Source organism: Scyliorhinus torazame, chromosome 7, assembly GCF_047496885.1.
Source record: "Scyliorhinus torazame isolate Kashiwa2021f chromosome 7, sScyTor2.1, whole genome shotgun sequence".
Classification (NCBI taxonomy): Eukaryota; Metazoa; Chordata; class Chondrichthyes; order Carcharhiniformes; family Scyliorhinidae; genus Scyliorhinus; species Scyliorhinus torazame.
The window spans coordinates 296,546,448-296,572,176 of record NC_092713.1 but is presented as its reverse complement, the minus strand read 5'-3'; the positions used below and the strand labels follow the sequence as shown (position 1 = coordinate 296,572,176).

At 48.9% G+C, this 25,729-nt stretch overlaps 1 long non-coding RNA gene across 1 annotated transcript in view; it reads left to right on the top strand.

The window, feature by feature from the left end:
• Window positions 1–20,567, top strand: part of LOC140427488 (uncharacterized) — a 78,653-nt gene extending 58,086 nt beyond the window's left edge. The window contains exon 3 of the long non-coding RNA XR_011948518.1: window positions 20,502–20,567. This is a non-coding gene — a long non-coding RNA (uncharacterized lncRNA). The remainder of the gene's footprint in view (window positions 1–20,501) is intronic.
• The last annotated feature ends 5,162 nt before the right edge of the window (window positions 20,568–25,729 follow it).

Genomic DNA, 25,729 nt, shown 5'->3' with positions numbered 1-25,729 from the left:
AGGCATGACCTACCCTTCACAAAGCCATGCTGACTATCTCTGATCATATTATTCCTATCTAGATGATTATAAATCTTGTCTCTTATAATCCCCTCCAAGACTTTACCCACTACAGACGTGAGGCTCACCGGTCTATAGTTGCCGGGGTTGTCTCTGCTCCCCTTTTTGAACAAGGGGACCACATTTGCTGTCCTCCAGTCCTCTGGCACTATTCCTGTAGCCAATGATGACATAAAAATCAAAGCCAAAGGTCCAGCAATCTCTTCCCTGGCCTCCCAGAGAATCCTAGGATAAATCCCATCAGGTCCCGGGGGCTTATCTATTTTCAGCCTGTCCAGAATTGCCAACACCTCTTCCCTACGTACCTCAATGCCATCTATTCTATTAGCCTGGGGCTCAGCATTCTCCTCCACAACATTATCTTTTTCCTGAGTGAATACTGACGAAAAATATTCATTTAGTATCTCGCCTATCTCTTCAGACTCCACACACAATTTCCCATCCCTGTCCTTGACTGGTCCTATTCTTTCCCTAGTCATTCGCTTATTCCTGACATACCTATAGAAAGCTTTTGGGTTTTCCTTGATCCTTCCTGCCAAATACTTCTCATGTCCCCTCCTTGCTCGTCTTAGCTCTCTCTTTAGATCCTTCCTCGCTACCTTGTAACTATCCATCGCCCCAACCGAAACTTCACACTTCATCTTCACATAGGCCTCCTTCTTCCTCTTAACAAGAGATTCCACTTCCTTGGTAAACCACGGTTCCCTCGCTCGACGCCTTCCTCCCTGTCTGACCGGTACATACTTATCAAGAACACGCAGTAGCTGATCCTTGAACAAGCCCCACTTATCCAGTGTGCCCAACACTTGCAGCCTACTTCTCCACCTTATCCCCCCCCCAAGTCACGTCTAATGGCATCATAATTGCCCTTCCCCCAGCTATAACTCTTGCCCTGCGGTGTATACTTATCCCTTTCCATCATTAACGTAAACGTCACCGAATTGTGGTCACTGTCCCCAAAGTGCTCTCCTACCTCCAAATCCAACACCTGGCCTGGTTCATTACCCAAAACCAAATCCAACGTGGCCTCGCCTCTTGTTGGCCTGTCAACATATTGTTTCAGGAAACCCTCCTGCACACACTGTACAAAAAACGACCCATCTATTGTACTCGAACTATATCTTTTCCAGTCAATATTTGGAAAGTTAAAGTCTCCCATAATAACTACCCTGTTACTTTCGCTCATATCCAGAATCATCTTCGCCATCCTTTCCTCTACATCCCTAGAACTATTAGGAGGCCTATAAAAAACTCCCAACAGGGTGACCTCTCCTTTCCTGTTTCTAACTTCAGCCCATACTACCTCGGAAGAAGAGTCCCCATCTAGCATCCTCTCCGCCACCGTAATACTGCTCTTGACTAGCAGCGCCACACCTCCCCTTCTTTTGCCTCCTTCTCTGAGCTTACTAAAACACCTAAACCCCGGAACCTGCAACATCCATTCCTGTCCCTGCTCTATCCATGTCTCCGAAATGGCCACAACATCGAAGTCCCAGGTACCAACCCATGCTGCCAGTTCCCCTACCTTGTTTCGTATACTCCTGGCATTGAAGTAGACACACTTCAAACCACCTACCTGAACACTGGCCCCCTCCTGCGACGTCAAATCTGTGCTCCTGACCTCTATACTCTCATTCTCCGTTACCCTAAAACTACAATCCAGGTTCCCATGCCCCTGCTGCATTAGTTTAAACCCCCACAAAGAGCACTAACAAATCTCCACCCCCAGGATATTTGTGCCCCTCAGGTTCAGATGTAGACAATCCTGTCTGTAGAGGTCCCATCTTCCCCAGAAAGAGCCCCAGTTATCCAGAAATCTGAATCCCTCCCACCTGCACCATCCCTGTAGACATGTGTTTAAATGCTCTCTCTCCCTATTCCTCATCTCACTATCACGTGGCACGGGCAACAACCCAGAGATAACAACTCTGTTTGTTCTAGTTCTGAGCTTCCATCCTAGCTCCCTGAAAGCCTGCCTGACATCCTTGTCCCCTTTCCTACCTATGTCGTTAGTGCCAATGTGGACCACGACTTGGGGCTGCTCCCTCTCCCCCCTAAGGACCCGGAAAACACGATCCGAGACATCACGTACCCTTGCACCTGGGAGGCAACATACCAAACGTGAGTCTCTCACGCTCCCACAAAATCTCCTATCTGTGCCCCTGACTATAGTGTCCCCAATTACTAATGCTCTGCTCCTCTCCCCCCTTCCCTTCTGAGCAACAGGGACAGACTCCGTGCCAGAGGCCCGTACCCCATGGCTTACCCCTGGTAAGTCGTCCCCCCCACAAGTATCCAAAGCGGTATACTTGTTTCTCAGGGGAACGACTGCAGGGGATCCCTGCACTGACTGCTTTTTCCCAGTCCCTCTTACAGTTACCCACCTATCTCCAATCTTTGGTGTAACTAATTCCCTGAAGCTGCTATCTATGACCCCTTCTGCCTCCCGAATGATCCGAAGTTCTTCCAACTCCAGCTCCAGTTCCCTAACTCGGTCTTGGAGGAGCTGGAGATGGCAGCACTTCCTGCAGGTAAAATCAGCAGGGACACTAACTGCATCCCTCACCTCAAACATCCTGCAGGAGGAACATTGCACTCCCTTCCCTGCCATTCCTCTAACTTTCTACCAAGATCTGGCTAACAACTAAATTAAATTTTTATAAAAAATAATAATAATATAATAAAATATGGTACTTACCTCAGACCAATGGGTTTTATTATTAGGTTAGAGGAGGAGGGCGGGTGGGAGACACTACACGTGTAGTGTCTCAGGTTTCCTCTCCACCAGAATTTATTGGTGAGGGTCTTCCCAGACGTCCGCGGGTCGACTTCCTGTTCCCACCTAAAAAACTAATTTAAAAAAAAAGAAAAATTCTCAGCTCCTGCTGAAATTGACTAACCAGCCAGCTCCACTCCCGTCGAAATCGACTGGCCTGCCCCTGCAAAGACAAGTGCTTTTAAAGGACAGACTTACCTCCCAGCAGCCACTTCCGCAATGCTCCCGCTGAAACTGACTCACCAGCTGTTCTCCCGCCGAAATCGACTGGCCTGCCCCTGCAAAGACAAGTGCTTTTAAAGGACAGACTTACCTCCCAGCAGCCACTTCCGCAATGCTCCCGCTGAAACTGACTCACCAGCTGTTCTCCCGCCGAAATCGACTGGCCTGCCCCTGCAAAGACAAGTGCTTTTAAAGGACAGACTTACCTCCCAGCAACCACTTCCGCAATGCTGCCGCTGAAACTGACTCACCAGCTGTTCTCCCGCCGAAATCGACTGGCCTGCCCCTGCAAAGACAAGTGCTTGTAAAGGACAGACTTACCTCCCAGCAGCCACTTCCGCAATGCTCCCTCTGAAACTGACTCACCAGCTGTTCTCCCGCCGAAATCGACTGGCCTGCCCCTGCAAAGACAAGTGCTTTTAAAGGACAGACGTACCTCCCAGCAACCACTTCCGCAATGCTCCCGCTGAAACTGACTCACCAGCTGTTCTCACGCCGAAATCGACTGGCCTGCCCCTGCAAAGACAAATGCTTTTAAAGGTTGACTTACCTCCCAGCAGCCACTTCTGCAATGCTCCCGCTGAAACTGACTCACCAGCTGTTCTCCCGCCGAAATTGACTGGCCTGCCCCTGCAAAGACAAGTGCTTTTAAAGGACAGACTTACCTCCTAGCAGCCACTTCCGCAATGCTCCCGCTGAAACTGACTCACCAGCTGTTCTCCCGCCGAAATCGACTGGCCTGCCCCTGCAAAGACAAGTGCTTTTAAAGGACAGACTTACCTCCCAGCAACCACTTCCGCAATGCTCCCGCTGAAACTGACTCACCAGCTGTTCTCCCGCCGAAATCGACTGGCCTGCCCCTGCAAAGACAAGTGCTTGTAAAGGACGGACTTACCTCCCAGCAGCCACTTCCGCAATGCTCCCTCTGAAACTGACTCACCAGCTGTTCTCCCGCCGAAATCGACTGGCCTGCCCCTGCAAAGACAAGTGCTTTTAAAGGACAGACGTACCTCCCAGCAACCACTTCCGCAATGCTCCCGCTGAAACTGACTCACCAGCTGTTCTCACGCCGAAATCGACTGGCCTGCCCCTGCAAAGACAAGTGCTTTTAAAGGTTGACTTACCTCCCAGCAGCCACTTCCGCAATGCTCCCGCTGAAACTGACTCACCAGCTGTTCTCCCGCCGAAATTGACTGGCCTGCCCCTGCAAAGACAAGTGCTTTTAAAGGACAGACTTACCTCCCAGCAGCCACTTCCGCAATGCTCCCGCTGAAACTGACTCACCAGCTGTTCTCCCGCCGAAATCGACTGGCCTGCCCCTGCAAAGACAAGTGCTTTTAAAGGACAGACTTACCTCCCAGCAACCACTTCCGCAATGCTCCCGCTGAAACTGACTCACCAGCTGTTCTCCCGCCGAAATCGATGGATGAGACCATGAGAGACCCACACTGTCGGGAACTTGGCCAGTCGGGGGCGAAGCATTGGAGGGCGGGCTTCAAGCAATGTCCTGAGGCCGTCTCTACGTGGCGCGGCATACTCCTAGAGTACATCACTTTGGAGCGGGCGGATCATCGCGAAAGCGGCGCCGGCCCCGATTTGGTCGTAAACCTGGATTCACCGGCCATTCACCAAATAAGATTTCAGCATTGGCGACCAGAGAATCCAGTCGCATGCCTTTCAGGACTTGTCGGAGGAAACCGGAGCACCCGGAGGAAATCCACGAATCCACGGGGAGAAGGTGCAGACTCCACACAGATAGTGACCCAAGTCGTGAATCGAACCTGGGACCCTGGAGCTGTGAAGCAACAGTGCTAACCACGGTGCTACCGTGCTGCCCTCATTAACCCTCATTTGCATTCATTTTAATCTCATCAGCGAGACTAATGTCGAATGCAGCGGCCTCCTGTGAATTAACCGTTGCCCCAGTAAGAAAGCACATGGGAAATGGGCGACATGGTGGCGCAGTGGTTAACACTGCTCCCTCGTCGCACCAAGGTCCCAAGTTCAATCCCAGCCCTGGGTCACTGTCTGTGTGGAATTTGCACATTCTCCCCATGTCTGCATGGGTCTCACTCCCACAATCTAAAAGATGTGCAGGGTAGGTGGATTGGGCACACTAAAATTGCCCCTTAATTGGAAAAAGAAATAATTGGATACTCTGAATTAAAAATCACGTGGGCCCGGTTTAGTACTCCTTTTATAAAACGTGAAGCTGGTGCAATGGCTGCTGAGGGGAAGTGAGGAGGTGAGTAGCCATTTCCATTTGCTGGCATACAGCTCAAGGACACTAGAGCTGACTTCTCAGGGGGGTTGGGCTTGGTTTGGGGGCTACAACATTCTAGGTCGGGGGCCGACCCTGGGCCAGTGGGGTTGATGGGTTTTGCATCTGTGAAGCCTTCAAGCCACCTTGAAATATTGTGGAGACCAATAAAAGGGGCAACCACAGATGCTGCTTGTCTGTCCTTCCAGGAGAGAGCCCTGCTGGGGCCTCAATGCTGAAAATCAATTTCACTCCCTTTGACTGTGAGCAGTCTCCAGCTTCACAGCTGAAAGCAATTGCAAATGAGGAATTCGCCTAGTTAGTTGTGAGGGCACTTCCCAGCCGCAGGTTGTGTTTACTGTTTGCTCCTGTTGATGACTCACAAATGCCTGGAGGCTTCTGTAGCTGAGAGGAAGGAAGAAATAAGGTATTTTTGGTCTCTTTTACCTAGAGTGCAGTGAGGGGAGGATTTTGGCAGGCCTACTACTGGGCTGGGGATGTAAGAGGACTTGCTCGACCAGACTGTCGATGGTTTTAAAGGTCAGTTTTGTGCATTGACCGTGTATTCTGTTCTGGACTTGGGGTCATCTGTTAATGCCCTCTGTGTTCCTGTGGCTCTGTCCTCGAACAATGCGGTGATAGAAGATCAGATGCCGATACTACAGGAGAGGAGGGGCGATGGCCCAGCTTGACTGCACGACCTGGAGGTTGCTTCGGGACACTTTACTGGACTACCGGTGACTGGGGGTAGCCTTTTTTGGTTCGACTACCAGTCTGCCTCTGCTATCCTTCACCTGTTCTATCTCCCTCGTGGCTGCCTGCTTTCTCAGCTGGTGAACAGCAGGCGGCTAGCCTTTTCTCCATGTTTGTAGAAGGTCCCCCTTGTCTGTCGTTGTTGGTGCTTTCCTGGTGGATAGCAGGTTAAAGTCCATTTGTAGCTTTTACCTCTCCGCCAGAAGCTCTACAGTTGAGGCCTCGGAGTATCTTCTGTCAACCTCCAGAATAGAGTCGATTAGTTGTTGCCCTCTCCCCCCTGTCCCTGCGTGCCTGATAGGTGATAATTTCTCCTCTTATCACAGCGTCTCCCAGAACATGGAGAGTGAGACCTCTCCATTCCAGTTGTTCCTAATGTATTCATCTATGACCTGTGATGGTTTCTGGCAGAAGTTCTTGTCGGCCAGGAGGGCTGTATCCAGCCTCCATGGAGACATGTAGTGTGGAGCGTGGTCGGAAATTGCGATCACGGAATATTCCGCTCTTACTACATCTGGATTTCCCCACTTCAAAGAATTGTGTACTTGCGAAAAAATGAGAACTCCTTCTCACCTGGGTACATGAACCTCCATCGGTCCACAGCCCCCATATGCTCCATGATGCTCAATCAATAACTCCTAAGATGAGATTGGAGACAATTGAAGGCTTTATTGCACTAGATGTTTCCCCCAGCAACGCAGGTACAGAATGCAGCTGTTGGGGAGACTCAGGCTCTTATACTCCGCCTTACTGGGCGGAACCAGCAGGCAGGCTTCACCAATGAAAATAGAAGTCTCAGATACATCCCACACCAATGCTCTTACAGCATTCTTCAGGGTACCGTAATACCCCTAATACCGACTCCCACATTCACCCCCTTTTAAAAAAGAGTCCGGCGGGGGTGGTGGTCTTGCGTTAATCAGTGGTCGAGGTGTAGGTTATGGTGGTACCCGGTATACATTAGCACAGTGTTTTGCCTCATTACATGTCGCAACTATTTACAATAACTATTTACAGTCAAAGTGAAGCAATTAGTCGATTGGGGGCACTGGTCGTACTCTGCGATCGTCGTAGCTTCGGCGGTGATGCAGGCGCCGGCTCGGGCATCCGTGGCTCCGGAAGCGTGGCTTCGGCTTCTTCAGCAGCTTCATCACCCTTAGATGGGACCAGTGGAAGGACCGATCCACCCGGGAAGGGGGCGGCTGTGGAGTGCGCCGGTGGGAGGGAGAATGGGGTCGGTAGTGAAGGCGTAGGTGGGGATCCAGCGGGCACCAGGTCCCAAAGGAGACCGTATCCTGTCGGCCGTCGGGGTACGCCACGTAGGCGCATTGAGGGTTAGCGTGCAGGAGGTGGACCCTCTCGACCAATGGGTCCGACTTGTGCGCCCGCACGTGTTTGCAGAGCAGGATGGGTCCAGGAGCTGACAGCCAGGTTGGGAGCGAGGTCCCGGAGGAGGACTTCCTAGGGAAGACAAGGAGACATCCGTGAGGGGTTTGGTTGGTCGTGGTACACAGTAGTGATCGGATGGAGTGGCGAGCATCCGGGAGGACTTCCTGCCAGCGGGAGACTGGGAGATTCCTGGACCGTAGGCCAGTAGGACGGTCTTCCAGACCATTCCGTGCTCCCTCTCCACCTGCCCGTTTCCCCGAGGGTTGTAACTGGTCGTCCTGCTCGAGGCAATGCCCTTGCTGAGCAGGAATTGACGCAGTTCATCGCTCATGAAGGAGGATCCCCTATCACTATGTATGTAGGCGGTGAAACCAAACAGCGTGAAGATACTGTGGAGGGCTTTTATGACGGTGGTTGCGGTCATGTCGGGGCAGGGGATGGCGAATGGGAACCGGAAGTACTCGTCAATCACGTTCAGGAAGTACGTGTTGCGGTCGGTGGAGGGGAGGGGCCCTTTGAAGTCCATACTGAGACGTTCAAAGGGACGGGAGCCTTTATCAGGTGCGCTTTCTCTGGCCTGTAGAAGTGCGGCTTGTACTCCGTGCAGATTTGGCAATTCCTGGTGGCGGTCCTGACCACCTCGATGGAGTAGGGCAGGTTTCGGGTCTTAATGAAATGGAAAAATCGAGTGACCCCCGGGTGGCAGAGGTTCTCGTGGAGGGCCCGGATACCTGTGCATTGGCACATGTGCCGCGGGATAGGGCATCAGGAGGCTCGTTTAGCTTCCCGGGATGATACAAGATCTCATAGTTGTAGGTGGAGAGCTCGATCCTCCACCGTAAGATCTTATCGTTCTTTATCTTGCCCTGCTGTGCATTATCGAACATGAAAGCAACCGACCGTTGGTCAGTGAGGAGAGTGAATCTGCTGCCAGCCAGGTAATGCCTCCAATGCCGCACAGCTTCTACTATGGCCTGGGCCTCCTTTTCAACTGAGGAATGGCTGATTTCTGAAGCGTGGAGGGTGCATGAGAAGAAGGCCACGGGTCTGCCCACTTGGTTGAGGGTGGCCGCCAAGCCACGTCAGACGCGTCACTCTTGACTTGGAAGGGGAGGGATTCGTCGATTGCCCATCGTGGAAGCGAGGGAGATTGTTTGAAATGCAGGGGAGATTTGGAGAGAACAGCGCCTTACCGTGTCTGGATGTACAAAGCTCTCCATGCTCCCGGAGTCAAACAGGCAGGGCGTTTCGTGCCCATTGACCCGGAGGGTCATCATGGAGTTCCTGAGGTGCTTTGGGCGTGGCTGGTCGAGGGTGAGGGCGCCGAATTGCGGGTAGCTGGCCTGGTCAGAGGTGGTGGGGTGGTCCCAAGATGGCTGCCCCTGTCAGTCACACGTGTCGGGCGGCGATGAAGATGCCGGCCAAGATGGCGGCCCCCGTCGATCGCACGTGTCAGGCGGCGATGAAGATGCCGGCCAAGATGGCGGCCCCCGTCGATCGCACGTGTCAGGCGGCGATGAAGGTGCCGGCCAAGATGGCGGCCCCTGTCGATCGCACGTGTCAGGCGGCGATGAAGATGGCAGCCAAGATGGCGGCCCCCGTGAGTCGCACGTGTTGTGTAGAGTCGAAGATGGCTGCCCCCACGGACAACACGAGGTGGGCGACGTGTCCGAAGGGGGCGGGGCCGGCAGGCACACTGCCACGCTGCGAGGTCTGCGGGCCTGTGAGTCTGGGAATCGGGCCTGTGATTTGGAGGACTTGGACCTGGCCAGGCAAGCTTTGGCAAAGTGTCCTTTCTTGCCGCAGTCACTACAGTTCGCGTCCCGAGCCGGGCAACGCTGCCTGGGGTGCTGGTTCTGGCCGCAAAAGTAGCAGGACAGCCCCCCGGGTTGGGCGGGCAGCCGCGCGGCACAGGCCTGGGGTAATCTCTGGTCGGGTGTCCACGAGGGTGTCGCGTGGTCGGAGGGGAAAGCGTTGAGGCTCTGAAACATTACTTCTAGGGAGGTGGCTAGTTTTACCGTCTCTTCTAGGTCAAGGGCGCCCTTCTCGAGCAGGCGCTGTCTGACGTAGTTGGACCGGACTCCAGCCACGTAGGCATCCCGGACGGCAAGTTCCATGTGTTGTGAGGTCGTGATGGCCTTGTAGTTGCAGCTTCGCACGAGGACTTTGAGGTCGCGTAGATACTCCTCCAGCGATTCCCCGGGGCATTGGCAGCGAGTGGTGAGGAGACGCCACGTGTGAACACTTCGTTCACCGGCCTCACATATTGCTGCTTCAGGATGGTGAGCGTGTCTGCGTATGTGGTCGCTTCCTCGATTTGCACGGAGATTCGATGGCTCACCCGGGCGTGGAGGAGGCTCAGCTTCTGTTCATCGGTGATGGAGGGCGAGGAGGAGGTGGCGAGGTAGGCCTCAAAACATCGGAGCCAGTGTGAAAAAATCCCTTTTGCTTCCGCGGCCTGTGGTTCCAATCGGTCAGGTTTGAGGGCTGCTTCCATCGCAATGTTGCAGTTGATTAAATTGATGCGACCATCAATTCACACGAGACAGAGAGTTGAAGTGAACAGTGGCTTTAATCAACTAGAACAGTGCCTGCCTGCGACTGATCTGCACTGAGAGCCGCCTACAGGGCAGCTGCTCTATATACCTCACCTCAAGGGGGCGGAGCCAGGGGTGGAGCCCACTAGGGCACCAACATGATACAAGCGGTGTAATACAATACAATGGTCCATAGGTGGAGCCCACAAGAGCAACAACATTGTACAATGTAATACAGTGGTGAATGGTTGCCATTATACATTCACCACAGACTCATCGTTATTCGAGATCTGGCCCACTACGGTCGTATTGTCAGCAAACTTGTAGATGAAGTTGGAACCAAATTTTACCACACAGTAGTGTGTACAGGGAGTATAATAGGGGGCTAAGTATGCAGCCTTGCGGGTCTATTGTGGGGGAGGTGTTTATTCTTACTGATTGTGGTCTGTGGGTTAGAAAGTCGAGGATCCACTGGCAGAGTGAGGAGCCAGGTCCTAGGTTTTGAAGCTTTGATATGAGCTTGCCTGGGATTATGGTGTTGAAGGCGGAGCTGTAGTCAATAAATAGGAGTCTGATGTAGGAGTTCTTGTTGTCGAGATGCTCTCGGGATGAGTGTAGGGCCAGGGAAATGGCGTCTGCTGTGGACCGGTTGCGACGGTATGCGCATTGCAGTGGATCTAGGCGTTCTGGGAGTATGGAGGTGATGTGCTTCATCACCAACCTCTCGAAGCACTTCATTATGACTGAAGTCAGGGCCACCGGACGGTAGTCATTGAGGCATTTTGCCTGGTTTATCTTTGGCACCGGTATGATGGTGGTCTCCCTGAAGCAGGTGGGGACCTCGGAGCGGATTTGGGACGGGTTAATGATGTCCGCGAACACAGCTGCCAGCTGGTCCGCGCAGGCTCTTAGTGCACGACCAGGGATCCCGTCCTGACCCGTCACCTTCCGCGGGTTCACTTTCAGGAAAACCGATCTGACTTTGGAGGCTGTGACGGTGGGTATGGGTGAGTTATGGGCTGCTGGGGCACTCAACAGCGGATTGTTGGTTTCCTGCTCGAACCGAGCATAGAATGCATTGAGTTCATCGGGGAGGGTGCGCTGCTGCCGGAGAGACTGCTCGGCTTCGCTTTCTGGCCGGTATGTTGTTTAGTCCTTGCCACAACCGCCGAGAGTCTGTAACGCTAGTCTGTGACTATAGCTTGGTCTGATATTCTCTCTTAGCATCTTGGATGGCTTTGCAGAGGTCGTACCTGGATTTCCAGTCTAGGTCGGGGTCTCCTGGACGTCTCAGTTCCCTGGTGAGGAATGTCTTCCATCCATCACCCACTTCCTGGCATCCTTGCTGAATTTCGTATTGGTGTGGGTAAGGGGACATTTTTGTCCGATTTTGTGGGCTAAATTCTTCTAAAAGTGCCTATTTTCCTGTCTTTCGGAAGAGAGCTACCTGATGTGGGACTGCACAGCACAACCCCATCACCGGAAGTCCCGTCGTTGGTCTTTTAATGAGATGATGGACTAGGGTGGCACAATGGCGCTGTGGTTAGCTTTGCTGTCTCAGGGTGCCGAGGACCCAGGTTCGATCCGGGCCCTGGGTCACTTTCCATGTGGAGTTTGCACATTCTTTCTGTGTCTGCATGGGTCTCACCCCCACAACCTAAAGATGTGTAGGGTAGGTGGATTGGCCACGTTAAATTGCCTCATAATTGGAAAAACAAAATTGGGTACTCTAAATTTATAAAAAATAAAATAAAATAATGTGAAAAGACCATAAGACCATAAAATATAGGAGCAGATTTAGGCCATTCGGCCCATCGAGTCTGCTCCACCATTCAATCATGGCTGATATTTTTCTCATCCCCATTCTCCTGCCTTCTCCCCATAACCTCTGATCCCCTTATTAATCAGGGACCTTTCTCTCTTTGTCTTAAAGACACTCAGTGATTTGGCCTCCATAGTCTTCTGCGGCAAAGAGTTCCACAGATTCACCACCCTCTGGCTAACGATATTCCTCCTCATTTCTGTTTTAAAAGATCGTCCCTTTAGACTGAGGTTGTGTCCTCTGGCTCTAGTTTTTCCTACAAGTGGAAACATCCCCTCCATGTCCACTCTATCCAGGCCTCGCAGTATCCTGTAAGTTTCAATAAGATCCCGCCTTATGCTTCTAAACTCCAACGAGTACAGACCCAGAGTCCTCAACCGTTCCTCATACGACATGCTCTTCATTGCACAGATTATTCTTGTGAACCTCCTCTGGACCGTTTCCAAGGCCAGCACATCCTTTCTTAGATACGGAGCCCAAAACTGCTCACAATACTCCAACTGGAGTCTGACCAGAACCTTATATAGCCTCAGAGGTACATCCCTGTTCTTGTACTCTAGCCCTCTCAACATGAATTGCATTTGCCTTCTTAACTGCTGACTGAACCTGCACGTTAACCTTAAGAGAATCTTGCACAAGGACTCCCAAGTCACTTTGTGTTTCTGATTTCCGAAGCATTTCGCCATTTAGAAAATAGTCTATGCTTCCATTCCCCTTTCCAAAGTACATAACCTCCCACTTTTTCACATTGTATTCGATCTGCCACTTCTTTGCCCACTTTCCTAGACTGTCGAAGTCCTTCTGCAGCCCGAATGGTTCCTCAATATTACCTGTCCCTCTACAGATCTTTGTGTCATTTGCAAACTTCACAACAGTTCCTTCAGTTCCTTCTTCCAGATCATTAATGTATATTGTGAAAAGTTGTGGTCCCAGCACAGAACCCTGAGGCACACCACTAGTCACCAGCTGCCATCCTGAAAAAGATCCTTTTATCCCCACTCTCTGCCTTCTGCCAGTCAGCCAATCCTCTTTCCATGCCAGGATCTTACCCTTAATATCATGGGCTCCTAACTGACTTAACAGTTTCCTATGCGGCACCTTGTCAAAGGCCTTCTGGAAATCTAATTAAATCTCGTCCACTGGTTCTCCTATGTCTAACATCCTCATTACTTCCTCAAAGAACTCTAACAGATTTGTCAACCATGACCTGGCCTTGACGAAGCCGTGCTGACTCAGTCCTATTTTATCATGCACTTCCAAGTACTCTGCAATTTCATCTTTAATAATAGATGCTAAATCTTACCAATGAGGGAAGTCAGGCTAACCGGCCTATAATTTCCCATCTTCTGCCTCCCTCCCTTCTTAAACAGTGGTGTTACATTAGTCACTTTCCAGTCCTCTGGGACCCTTCCTGCCTCCAATGATGCCTGAAAGATCACCACCAATGCCTCCACAATGTCCTCAGCTATCTCTTTTAGAACTTCGGGGTGTAGTCCCTCTGGTCCAGGTGATTTATCCACCTTCAGACCTTTCAGTTTTCCCAGAACCTTCTCCTTAGTGATGGCCACTGTGCTCACCTCTGCCCCCTGATTCTCCTGGAGCTCTGGCATTCCACCGTGAAGACTGATGCAAAGTGACTATTCAGTTCCTCTGCCATTTCTTTGCTTCCTATTATTATTTCTCCAGCCACAGTTTCCAATGGTCCAATGTCTATTTTTGCCTCTCTCTTACCTTTTATATATTGAAAAAAAACCTCTTCCTATCTTCCTTTACATTACTAGCTAGCTTGCACTCATGTTTCATCTTCTTCCCCCTTATTGCTTTTTCAGTTGTCCTCTGCTCGCTTATAAAGGCTTCCCAATCCTCTGGCTTCTCACTAATCCTTGCTACTGTGTATGCCTTTTCTTTTGCTTTGATGATGTCCTTGTCTTCTCTTGTCAGCCATGGATGCCTTGTCCTCCCCTTAGCATGTTACTTCCTCCGTGGGATGAATTTCTGTTGTGCCTCCCGAATAACCCCCAAAACCTCCTGTTATTGCTGTTCCACTGTCTTCCCTGCTAGGCTCTTTTTCCAATCAACTCTGGCCAACTCCTCCTTTATGCCTTTGTAGTAATCTTTATTTAATTGTAATACCGTTACATCTGATTCCAGCTTCTTCCTCTCAAACTGCAGGGTAAATTCTACCATATTGTGGTCACTGCTCCCTAAGGGTTCCTTCACCTTAAGTTGCCTAATCAAGTCTGCCTCATTACACATCACCAAACCCAGAACTGCCTATTCCCTCGTAAGCTCTGTCACAAGCTGCTCCAAAAAAACATCTCTTAAACTTTCCACAAATTTCTTTTCTTGGGATCCACTACCACTCTGATTTTCCCAATCCACCTGCATATTGAAGTCCCCCATGATTATTGTAATTTTGCCATTTTTACATGCCTTTTCTATCTCCTAATTTATTTTCTGCCCCACATCCTGACTACTGCTAGGGGGCCTGTACATAACTCCCATCAGGATCTTTTTACCTTTGCGATTCCTCAACTCTACCCACAGAGATTCTATGCCTTCTGATCCTATATCGCTCCTTGCTATCGATTTAACTTCATTCCTTACTAATAATGCAACCCCGCTCCCTTTGCCCATCTGCCTGTCCTTTCGATAGGGCACATATCCTTGGATATTTAGATCTCAGCCCTGATCCCCTTGCAGCCACGCCCCTGTGATGTCCACAACATCGTACCGGCCAATTTCAATGTGCGCAACAAGCTCATTTACCTTGTTCCCCGTAAACTGCGCGTATTTAGGTACAGCACCCTCAGTCTTGCATTGACCACCTCCCTTCTCACACTTGTCACCTTTTTTGCTCTGCCTGAGGGTGATGCCGTTCTCTTATTTTTGTTGGCTATTCCTCCTGACATCTTCTAAGCTAATATTTAGTTCCCATCCCCCTGCCACACTAGTTTAAATCCTCCCAAGTGAATCTAGCAAACCTCCCAGCCAGGATATCGGTGCCCCTCCAGTTTATATGCAATCCGTCTTTCTTGTACAGGTTCTAGCTGCCACAGAAGAGATCCCAATGGTCCAAAAATCTAAAAGCCTCCCTCCTACACTATCTTCCTATTTCTAGCCTCACTGGCACATGGCACAGGGAGTAATCCTGAGATTACAACACTAGAGGTCCTGCTTTTTAGCTAACTGCCTAATTCCCTGAATTCCTTCTGCAGGACCTCATCACTCTTCCTGTCTATTTAGTTAATTCAACCTCTGGCTGTTCACCCTCCCCCTTCAGGATGTCCTGTGTTCATTCAGAGACATCCTTGACCCTGGCACCAGGGAGGCAAAACACCATTTTGGAGTCTCTTTCATGTCCACAGAAGCACCTATCTGTGCCCCTTACTGTAGTTTCCCCTATAATTATCGCTCTCCTGCACTTTGCCCTCCCCTGCTGAGCAACAGAACCAGTTGTGGTGCTACTGATCTGGCTGCTGTTGTTTTCCTCTGATAGGCTATCCCCCCCAACACTATCCAAAACGGTATACCTGTTAGAGAGGGAGACAGCCACAGGGGATTCCTGCACTGACTGCCTGCCCTTTCTAGTGGTCACCCATCTGTCTGCCTGCACCTTGGGTGTGGCCACGTCTCTATAACTCCTATCAGTGACGCTTTCCGCCACCTGCATGCTTCTAAGTGCATCCAACTGCTGCTCCAACCGAACCACGAGGTCTGTGAGGAGCTGCCTTTGGTTACACTTCGTGCAGACCTAGTCGACCAGAACGCTGGAAGCGTCATGCATCTGCCACATCTCACAGTTGGAGCACTGCATCCCACTGGGTGACATTTGAGCACTCGTTAATTAATTCAAAATAAATACTTAAATTGTTATTAGATTAAGTTACAATTAACTATATGGCCCTGGCGCTAGATTTTACTGTAAAATTAAATGCTAAATGCTAATTTCTGCCCTCAGGTTTAGTTACTCCTCTACCTAGTTAATTAATTAGTTTTTTCAATTTTTTTTTCACATTTAACAGATTCCCTATCAGCCAATCAGGTCACAGCTTTACTATGCTGTCACTTCAGTTTTTCCAGCCCCCACAATTTTAAAAGGTTTTTATATCACTTACCTTCCCAGGATGCTCTCTGGATTTCTTGTTGCAGATTCCCAGTTACAAGCAAGAAGAAAGAAATCAAAACAAAAGGGGAAAAGCACCTCCTCCCACTCTGCACCGAATTACCACACTGCTCCAAATTACGAATTTCCCATCCCACTCTGGCTGCCTCTCTCAAGCTGTCTCGAACTTCATGTGTGCAAAACTTAGACTCCATCTCAGCAGGGAAACAGTGAGGCACCTGTGCCACATCCTCGCAGACTTGGCACCCCGTGGAAGAGGACACTCGCTCCTGGTGGCGGTGAAGGTCACCATGGCCTTCAACTTTTATGCCACCGGTTCATTCCAGAGTTTGAGCGGAGGTTGAGCAGGGACTTGTGCAGCACGTCACAATCTACAGGCCACATCTACATCTGGGAGGTCACGGATGCCCTCTATGCCCAGGCATCAGACTTTATCATCTTTGAGCTGGATCAGGCCTACCAAAATGAGAGGCTGCAGGATTTGCTAACATTGCAGAGATGCCCCAGGTCCATGGGGAAATCAATGGCATGCATGTGGGCGGCACGGTAGTACTGTGGTTAGCACAGTTGCTTCACAGCTCCAGGGTCCCAGGTTCGATTCCCGGCTTGGGTCACTGTCTGTGCTGAGTCTGCACGTTCTCCCTGTGTCTGCGTGGGTTTCCTCCGGGTGCTCTGGTTTCCTCCCACAGTCCAAAGATATGCAGGTTAGGTGGATTGGCCATGCTAAATTGCCCTTATGTCCAAAAAGGCTAGATGGGGGTACTGGGTTACGGGGATAGGGTGGAGGTGTGGGGGCTTAGTTAGGGTGATCTTTCCATGGGCCGGTGCAGACTCAATGGGCCGAATGGCCTCCTTCTGCACTGTAAATTCTATGATCTATGTCTTCCTGCGTGCACCAGAGCATCAAGGAGTGCCAATTATTAACAGGAACAGTTCCAAACCCTGAATGTTCAGATTGTGTGCGACCGCCACCTCCGTATCATGCACCTGTGTGTAGTTCCCAATGGAACGTTCATGACAGCTACATCTTTAGAGATCCCCGGTGTCTTCAAGAATGATCCCAGGATGACGGTGGATTGGCCATGCTAAATTGCCCTTAGTGTCCAAAAAGGTTAGGAGGGGTTATTGGGTTCTGGGGATAGGGTGGAAGTGAGGGCTTAAGTGGGTTGGTGCAGACTCGATGGGCTGAATGACCTCCTTCTGCACTGTATGTTCTATGTATGTACCTATGTATTTTATGTTTCCATTCCCCCTAGCTTCAGATAGTGAACGCCCCCACCCCACCCCCACCTACTCAGTGCTCCTCAATTTTCTTGATTTTTCATGGACTACTGCTACATCTAGGTGTGTCCCCAGGATGCACATCAGAGATGGCGATAACCTGGTGCTATCTGCATCCTGTGGCTTTTGATGCCATGGTGGAAGTCCTCTGGAGGACCTGGAGCCGGAGGACTCCGGCCAATTTGCCGTGCCACCATATTCTGCCTGCTGCGCTTGAGATGCACCGGTGTCAGGAGGGGGGACTCCGGAAGAGCTGGAGACCGCCGTGTTCTCCTTGATGGCAGGTGGCAGTTATTGGCCTCTAGTGCTTCCTCCTGCCTGTCAGTGCCCAAAGGGCACTGGGGGACTCCATGGGATGGAGGGCCAGCAGGAGCTCCAGAGGCCTCTGAGACATTTTCTTTTTCCACCTACCCGGCACATCTTTGCATTGTAGAGGCAAAACCCACGCAAACAAGGGGAGAATGTGCAAACTCCACACAGTCAGTGACCCAGAGCCAGGATCGAAGCTGGGCCGCCGCCGCCGTGAGGAAGCTGTGCTAGCCACTGCGTCGCAGCGTTGCCCGCGGCCTCTGGGTCATTTAACCCGGCCAGTCCTGGCGACTCCCCATTGGCTGCAACATGGTGTTGACATCCTCAGCGATGGCCCTCAGTGCCTCGGCAATGTTCACCTACGTATGGGACCTGTTCCTCAGTGGCTGGGACATGATGTTGAAACCCTCAGCTACGGCCGTCATAGACTGAGCCATGCCTTGGGCACCATCACTCAAGACATGGATGTCGTGCTCCAGGCTTTCCACTGCAGTCGCCAGCCTAGCAATATTGGCCTCAGTGCCATACATTATTGGTGCCATCGCTTCTCCCCGAAGCCTTTGGGACTCCTCCAGTCAGCTCTGCACTCACTGGAATGTTGCTGACATCCCTCCAGAATGTCACAGCTGTGTCCTATAATTTGCATCAGCTCTGGTAGAACCTTGTCCAGAGGCTCGTCATCTGACTGGGACCCAGCTGAGTGCTGGGAACCAGCAGACCTCCGAAAACTGTCTCCTGTGGATGTTCCTGCCTCCACCTGATCCGCATCAGCAACTGTGTGGTGCTCACCAGATTGTGCCCCAGAAGCCTGTCCACTAATGTCGTCTGCCTCTGCGCTGGTGGAGGGTGCGGGTGATGGCTGTGACACCTCGATTGTGGTCTCCTCATATATCATGGGCTATCTTCTTCTGTGGGGCCAAAGAGAGGGCACTATGAGTCTTGTGGGTCAGGGGGAGGGGTTCTAAAACAGGTAGCATGTGTGGGCACCACAACTGGACATGAAGAGGTTGTCTTGGTGGTTACCAGGGGCTTCTGAGGAACAAACACGAAGATCGTAGGTGGGGAGGTTGCGAGATGTCAGCCAGTGATTTGTGGGGGGAGGTTTGGGAATTTGAGGCAGAACTGTTGTCAGGAGGGAAGTGGTCATTTACCCTTGCAGCTCGTTGAACGTCATTGGTCACCTTATGGCATTGGACAGTGTACCTCCTAGTCATGCTGCTGCACTGAAAGCTGCTGCCACTGCCTCCCAGGCGGTATTGCTGACCCTGCTGCTGGTCCTCTGACCCCCTCGGGAGAACAGGATGCCCTCCCTCTCATTCACAGTATCAAGAAGCCTGGTCAGGTCGGCACCCCCAAAGTAAGGAGCAGATCTGCGTGCTGCCATGCTTGTGTGTTGACTGAGAGACAGTGGTGAGGGAGAGTTTAAAAACAGCTCCTCCTTGTTAGTGGCGAGAATCTGAGGCACAGGTTCAGCAAGTCAGACAGCGAGACAGCCAGTAATAGCGAGGAACCAGTGGAGGCTCATATTTAGCACTAAGTGCCGTTGAACACGGGGCGGGACGCGATCTTGCCAACTCGGCTGTAAAGGAACACCCCATCAAAAGCGTCCAAAATGACACTTAGAGCTTGGAAATGTTCCTGTTAAATCACGTCCAGAGCCTCCACAGTCTTCTGGGGTGGAGAATTGAAAAGATTCACCACCCTCTGAGTGAAGACTTTCCTCCTCATCTCAGTCTTAAATGGTCTACCTCTTATTTTGTGATTGTGTCCCCTGGTTCTCGGAACTACAGCCAGAAGTTCCATCTATCTTCTTCAGCTCTGTAAGAATGGTGTATGTCTCAATATGGTCACCTTTCATTCCTCCAAATTCAAGAGAATTCAGGCCCAATTTCCTCAATGGGCACTCAAGAAACTAAAGTAAAAAGAAGTTCTTGGTTGAAATCAAAAGTAAAATGGAATTTTGGTTTAAAGTGTAAGTGACTGTGAGGAGTGTTCGTAGTGCTTGTAAGCGCAACACAAGTGGATAAGGTGGTCAAGAAAGCATACGGAATGCTTGCCTTCATTGGACGGGACATCGAGTATAAAAACTGGCAAGTCTTATTACAGTTGTATAGGACCTTGGTAAGGCCGCACTTGGAATATTACGCACAATTCTGGTCGCCACACTGCCAGAAGGGTGTGGAGGCTTTGGAGAGGGTGCAGAGGAGGTTTACCAGGATGTTGCTGGACTGGAGGGTGTTAGCTATGCTAAAGACTCGGACTGTTTTCATTAGAAAGACGGGGGTTGAGGTGTGACCTGATAGAGGTCTACAAGATTCTGACGGGCATGGATAGAGTGGATGGCAGGCACTCTACACCAGGGTGGACGGGTCAGTCACCAGGGGGCACAGGTTTAAGGTCCGTGGGACAAAGTTTAGAGGAGGTGTGCGAGGCAGTTTTTTTACGCAGAGGGTGGTGAGGCCAGGAACGCTTTGCCAGGGGAGGTTGTGGAAGCAGATACATCAACGGCGTTCAAAAGGCATCTTGACAAACACATGGATAAGATGGGTAAAGAGGGATACGGCACTGAGGGTTTTGGCAAAGGTTGGTGTCTTGACCGGTACAGGCTAGGAGGGCCGAAGGGCCTGTTCCTGTGCTGTATTGTTCTTTGTTCTTTGTTCTTTGCTGGTTTGTTTTCTTTTTCAGTAAAGATTCTTTGCCTTTCAAACGTGAACTCCTGTTAGGTGTTTTTTAAATTTAATAAATGGATATTTGAATGCTTTTTTATAAGTTACTGGTCTCGACTGAGATTAGAACAAAATGATCAATAGACAACTTTACCAATAAGAAACTTCTAACATAGACACAATTGATTTGGTGAGAAATAATTTATTTTCTATCATGATAAATATCAGAAATAATTGCAAAACAGTATAAATAAATAATATTATATAGTAATAACATCAATGTTTCCTTTTGTCTTGCAGACATCTCAGTCAGTCGTTCCCTGTGATATGACGCAATATGTTACACATCAATAAATTAATAAATACTCATTCATAATTTTCACACTGTTTATATCAAATCGCTCTGCACGTTCACAACTTCTGGTGTCAATGATATTTTTCTCTGCAAGCCAATCGCACAGTCAAGATGAATTAATGTTGTGTGAGTTATTCCTAAGCTAATGTTTTTTAATTTATTTTTGCTCATTTCATTTTGGCATTAATATCATAAAAATGTAAACTTGACTTCAAAGCTAGTATCACAACTGATTAGAGACAAAAATAATTAAATCTGATATAAAAATATTAATTGTTCAAAATAAATTATGAGAAGTGTGTATTTCCCGTCTGTTCCACTGATAAAGATGCTTCTCCATTTTTACACTTAAGTATTTCATTAAGATTTACCAATATAGTCTTATCTTGGTTTATTTGGTAACATATTTCAGAATTATCCATCTTTCCTTTGCATTTAAATTGATTAAATCATGTTGATCTATTTTGGAATCCTTCAGGATGAGGGCTTACTTAATTTCTAACTTGAATATTGCTATTCTAAAGCTCAGATGATCTTGATAAATGTTCATCCCTGAATCCAACTCCCATTTGTCTTTAAATCAAAGTATTCTCACAGTACTTACAAAAAGGATATTGAAGTGTGGATGAAGTTGGTTCCACCTCAGCCTGAATCATAAGCCATTGGTGTTACATTAAAACTTTGTGTACGGGGAAGCCCAACGGCGCAGTGGTTAGCACCGCTGCCCCGCTGCCCGAGGACCCGGGTTTGAAATCGGCCCTGGGTCACATACCATGTGGAGTTTGCACATTCTCCCCCCCACAACCCTAAAAAAGATGTTCAGGGTAGGTGAATTGGCCATGCTACATTGCCCTTGAATTAGAAAAAAAGAATTGGGGACTCTAAAGGGGGCAGCACGGTAGCCTTGTGGATAGCACAATTGCTTCACAGCTCCAGGGTCCCAGGTTCGATTCCGGCTTGGATCACTGTCTGTGCGGAATCTGCACAGTCTCCCCGTGTGTGCGTGGGTTTCCTCCGGGTGCTCCGGTTTCCTCCCACAGTCCAAAGATGTGCAGGTTAGGTGGATTGGCCATGATAAATTGCCCTTAGTGTCCAAAATTTCCCTTAGTGTTGGGTGGGGTTACTGGGTTATGGGGACAGGGTGGCGCTGTTGACCTTGGGTAGGGTGCTCTTTCCAAGAGCCGGTGCAGACTCGATGGGCCGAATGGCCTCCTTCTGCACTGTAAATTCTATGAATTCTATGCAATTCATATTTTTAAATAACGCTTTGAGTACTTAGACAGTAGGATCATTGCACTCCTAAAATGGAGGGATTTTTGCCCTGCCTGTGGAGGTCCCGGAGAGCAGAACTCCCATCTGACCACAAAGATTGATGCAGAACTGTTTCAAAATTCCAGGGAAAGGGTTGTAAATATAATCATGATGGACTAATCTTGCAGGGGCTGGTTTAGCATAGTGGGCTAATAGCTGGCTTGTAATGCAGAACAAGGCAGCAACGCGGGTTCAATTCCCATACCAGCCTTCCCGAACAGGCGCCGGAATGTGGCGACTAGGGGCTTATCACAGTAACTTCATTGAAGCCGACGTGTGACAATAAGCCATTATTATTACTTGCAAGGCTGGAAAGCCAAGGGAAGCAGCATAAATTGCCAAACCTTCCACAATGGGGCAGTTAGGGCAGTATGGTGTCACAGTGGTTATCACTGCTGCTTTACAGCGCCAGGGTCCCGGGTTCATTTCCGACCTCAGGTGACTGTCTACGTGGAGTTTGCACTTTCTCCCTCTGTCGGCATGGATTTCTTTCAGGTGCTCCGGTTTCCTCCCACAGTCCAAAAATGTGCAGGTTAGGTGGATTGGCCATGCTAAATTGACCCTTAGTGTGGCCAAATATGTGTAGGTTATATGGCGTTATGGGGTTAGGGGAATAGGGAATGGGCTTAATTAGGGTGCTCTTTCAGACGGTCAGTGCAGACTCGATGGGCCAAACGACCTTTCTACACTGTAAGAATTATATGGTTCTAGTGTGCAACTATCCACAGTTTGCAAGCTAAACTATCCCTCTTGTGGCCATTTTCTTTACCTGCTAAATTTCTTGGGCCTATACAAGGCCCTGATTGGAACTCATTGCAGGGTAGCCACTTGCAGCCCCTCACAAAAATGAATTTACAGAGGAAGGAAACTGAGACAGAAACCCAGATTCTACCTCAATCTGCCAGGTGATATACCCGCTCTCTGCCCTCTTCCATAGAAGCCATACAGTGCAGAGGGAAGCCATTCAGCCCAGCCAGTCTGCACCAGCACTCCAAAAGAGCACTCTACCTAGGCCCACTCCCCGTCCTGTCCTCATAACCCCACACATTCAGCATGCCAATCCACATAACCTGCACATCTTTGGATTCTTCCGCCTCTACAGATGTGGAGCCACGGGGTTTAAGTGTTTAATTTAGCCCGAGTATGGTGAATAATTCTAAAAGGTTACATTGCCAATGACACTGTATCCTTGATCCTTTCATTTACCAAGTAATACAGATATAAGTAAAATTCAATTCAATACTATGACATTCACGAGTCATACACTATGCATATCAAAATGTCCACACAAACAAGTGTCCTTTGGACATCATCCATAACTTTGGAAATATGATACAAAATTGTAAAATACTTAAATAGCCTTTGTACTAGAATTATGAAACTACCGCTGTCCAATTCAGGAGGATATTAGACATGGTCACGAAGCAGGTTGTCCCTTCTCAGTTTCCTCAGATCTCTTTTTCTTTTCTTTGGGCAGCTGGTGCTGATCTGCCATGCTACAAAACGGTTAAATGCATCCAGGAATTCATCTAGTCCATGATCCGTGGATGAACAGTTAGATTCAGTAACCTGAAAACATGTTTAGAAAAGCGTATTTGAAATGAAATGAAATGAAAATCGCTTGTTGTCACAAGTAGGCTTCAAATTAAGTTACTGTGAAAAGCCCCTAGTCACCACATTCCGGCGCCTGTTCGGGGAGGCTGGTACGGAAATTGAACCGTGCTGCTGGCCTGCTTTAAAAGCCAGCGATTTAGCCCTGTGCTAAACCAGCCCCTTAATAATAATTGAATTTGAATTGTATTTGAATCAACATCTCATTCATTGGATCGCAACATGGCCCCCCCCCCACCCCACCTCCCCACCGCAACATTTTCCCATCCATGCAAAATTATGTCAGATTATGTCGAGCAGCTCTCCAGTATTGCCTTGAGTTTATCTAAGGGCCTTGTCATAATGTCTTATCTATTTTTATATTTCTAGCTAGCTTTCTCATGTACTCTAATTTTTCAGTCCTTATTAATCTTTTAGTTATTCTTTGATGTTTTTCTTCCGATTCTCAGTCACATATTGATACATGTAGATACCAGCATGGGAAAGTGGTCAGGAATGGGATCTCTGGCATATTTTCCACCCTTTCTATTCCAGGGATTGTCCCATCACAGCTAATGCTCTAGTTGGCATCAGCAAACTCAGCGCAGTACTGGGATAGAACGAGAGGGTAAATATTCCAGTCTCTCCTGCAGCAGGAATCGTCGCTGCAGGAAGGAAAATTTAATGGAACATTTAAAGATTCATTGACATCGGATGATAATTTCTGGTCTTGGGGTGGGCATGACTCGAAAATCCGGCCTCTGGGAATTTTTTGGAGGGCTGTCAAGGTATGCTTTTCCACTATTAGATCAATGGAAAGCCAATGGAAAGCCAAAGGGAATGTTGGTTAAAAATTACTCCATGCATTGCATCTGCTCCAGCGACACACCCAAAATACTCAATAAGATAAATATAAGGCATGGAGAAATAAATAAACTCAAAACACAATTACCTCGTCGCTGCTCTTCAGGCTGTTTAAGTTTGAAGTTATTCTTATCACGTGTTTATCTTTACTGTCCACTGAGTTTAATCCTTGAGAGAAGATCTCTGTTGCATGTTGAATACAGTTTATATCCTAAATGGATATACCAGATATTACTTGTTAATTATAGAGACATAATATTCCATTGAAATTAACTACCTGATGGATGAGATGAGCTAATGATTTTTTAAAATTCAAACTTAATGATCCCCTGTTTCCACATTTCTTTAGAGTGCTCTTATTTTCTTTACATCTTGCCCTTTTTAAGGTGAGAGATGTTTTTGCTGCAAAATATATTGAGCGGGATTCTCCATCCCGCCTCACTAGTATTCTGGTGCGGCGCACCCCTGCCGGTGGCGGGATTCTTCATCTTACCAGGCAGACAATGGGGTTTCCCATTGTGGGCAGCCCCACGCTGTCGGGAAATTCTCGGGCTTGCATGCACTGCAGGCGCAACGGAGAATCCCGACAGCGGAGAATCCAGTCCATTAAATATTCTACTTTGGGGTAGAAATTGGTTGTGCACACAGCATATGCCCCCAACGTGGGAGACTCAACTGAAAATAGATTCTTGGGCCTCACTTCAATAACTTGGAGGAGTTGCAGGTGTCTTGTCAAGGCTCCAGAGACAGTTTGTCCATTGTCCACTGGATTGATTTATGGCAGTTTGATCTTTCAGGATTGGACATCAGATAAAGTTCTGGTATAGAGAGGAAAATGCAAATTTGGAGATTTGGGGGTTACAGTTGTGAGCTGGCAGTATCCCCCGAAAGTTCCGAGGCGTTAGAAGGAGCAACATAGACAAGGTAATGTGGCTTGCAAGTCAATATGGCTTGGAAATTGGGAGCTAAAACATTTCTAAAACTATTAAATAATTTGTTAAAACTGAATGCCACCTGACAAGTTGGTATCTTATCCTTAAAAGCCGTGATGTGGAGATGCCGGTGTTGGGCTGGGGTGGGCACAGTAAGAAGTTTATCAGGTTAAAGTCCAACAGGGTTATTTGGAGTCACTAGCTTTCGAAGCGTAGCTCCTTCATCAGGTGAGTGTTATCCTTAAAAAGGTTCATTATTATTTCACAATAACTTTGCAAAGTGTAAATGCAGACTGATATTCCTGATCACTTTGAAAGATTTGAAAATATCTAAAAATAATTGTTAAATCCAAACCAGTGAATAAAGATGTGAAAAATGAAAATACATACCCCGTTAAGATCTGGTGTTGTCAGGGTTCCCAAATGCTACAAAAACAAAATATAACTGCAGTTAGAATTTGTAAACGAGATAGATG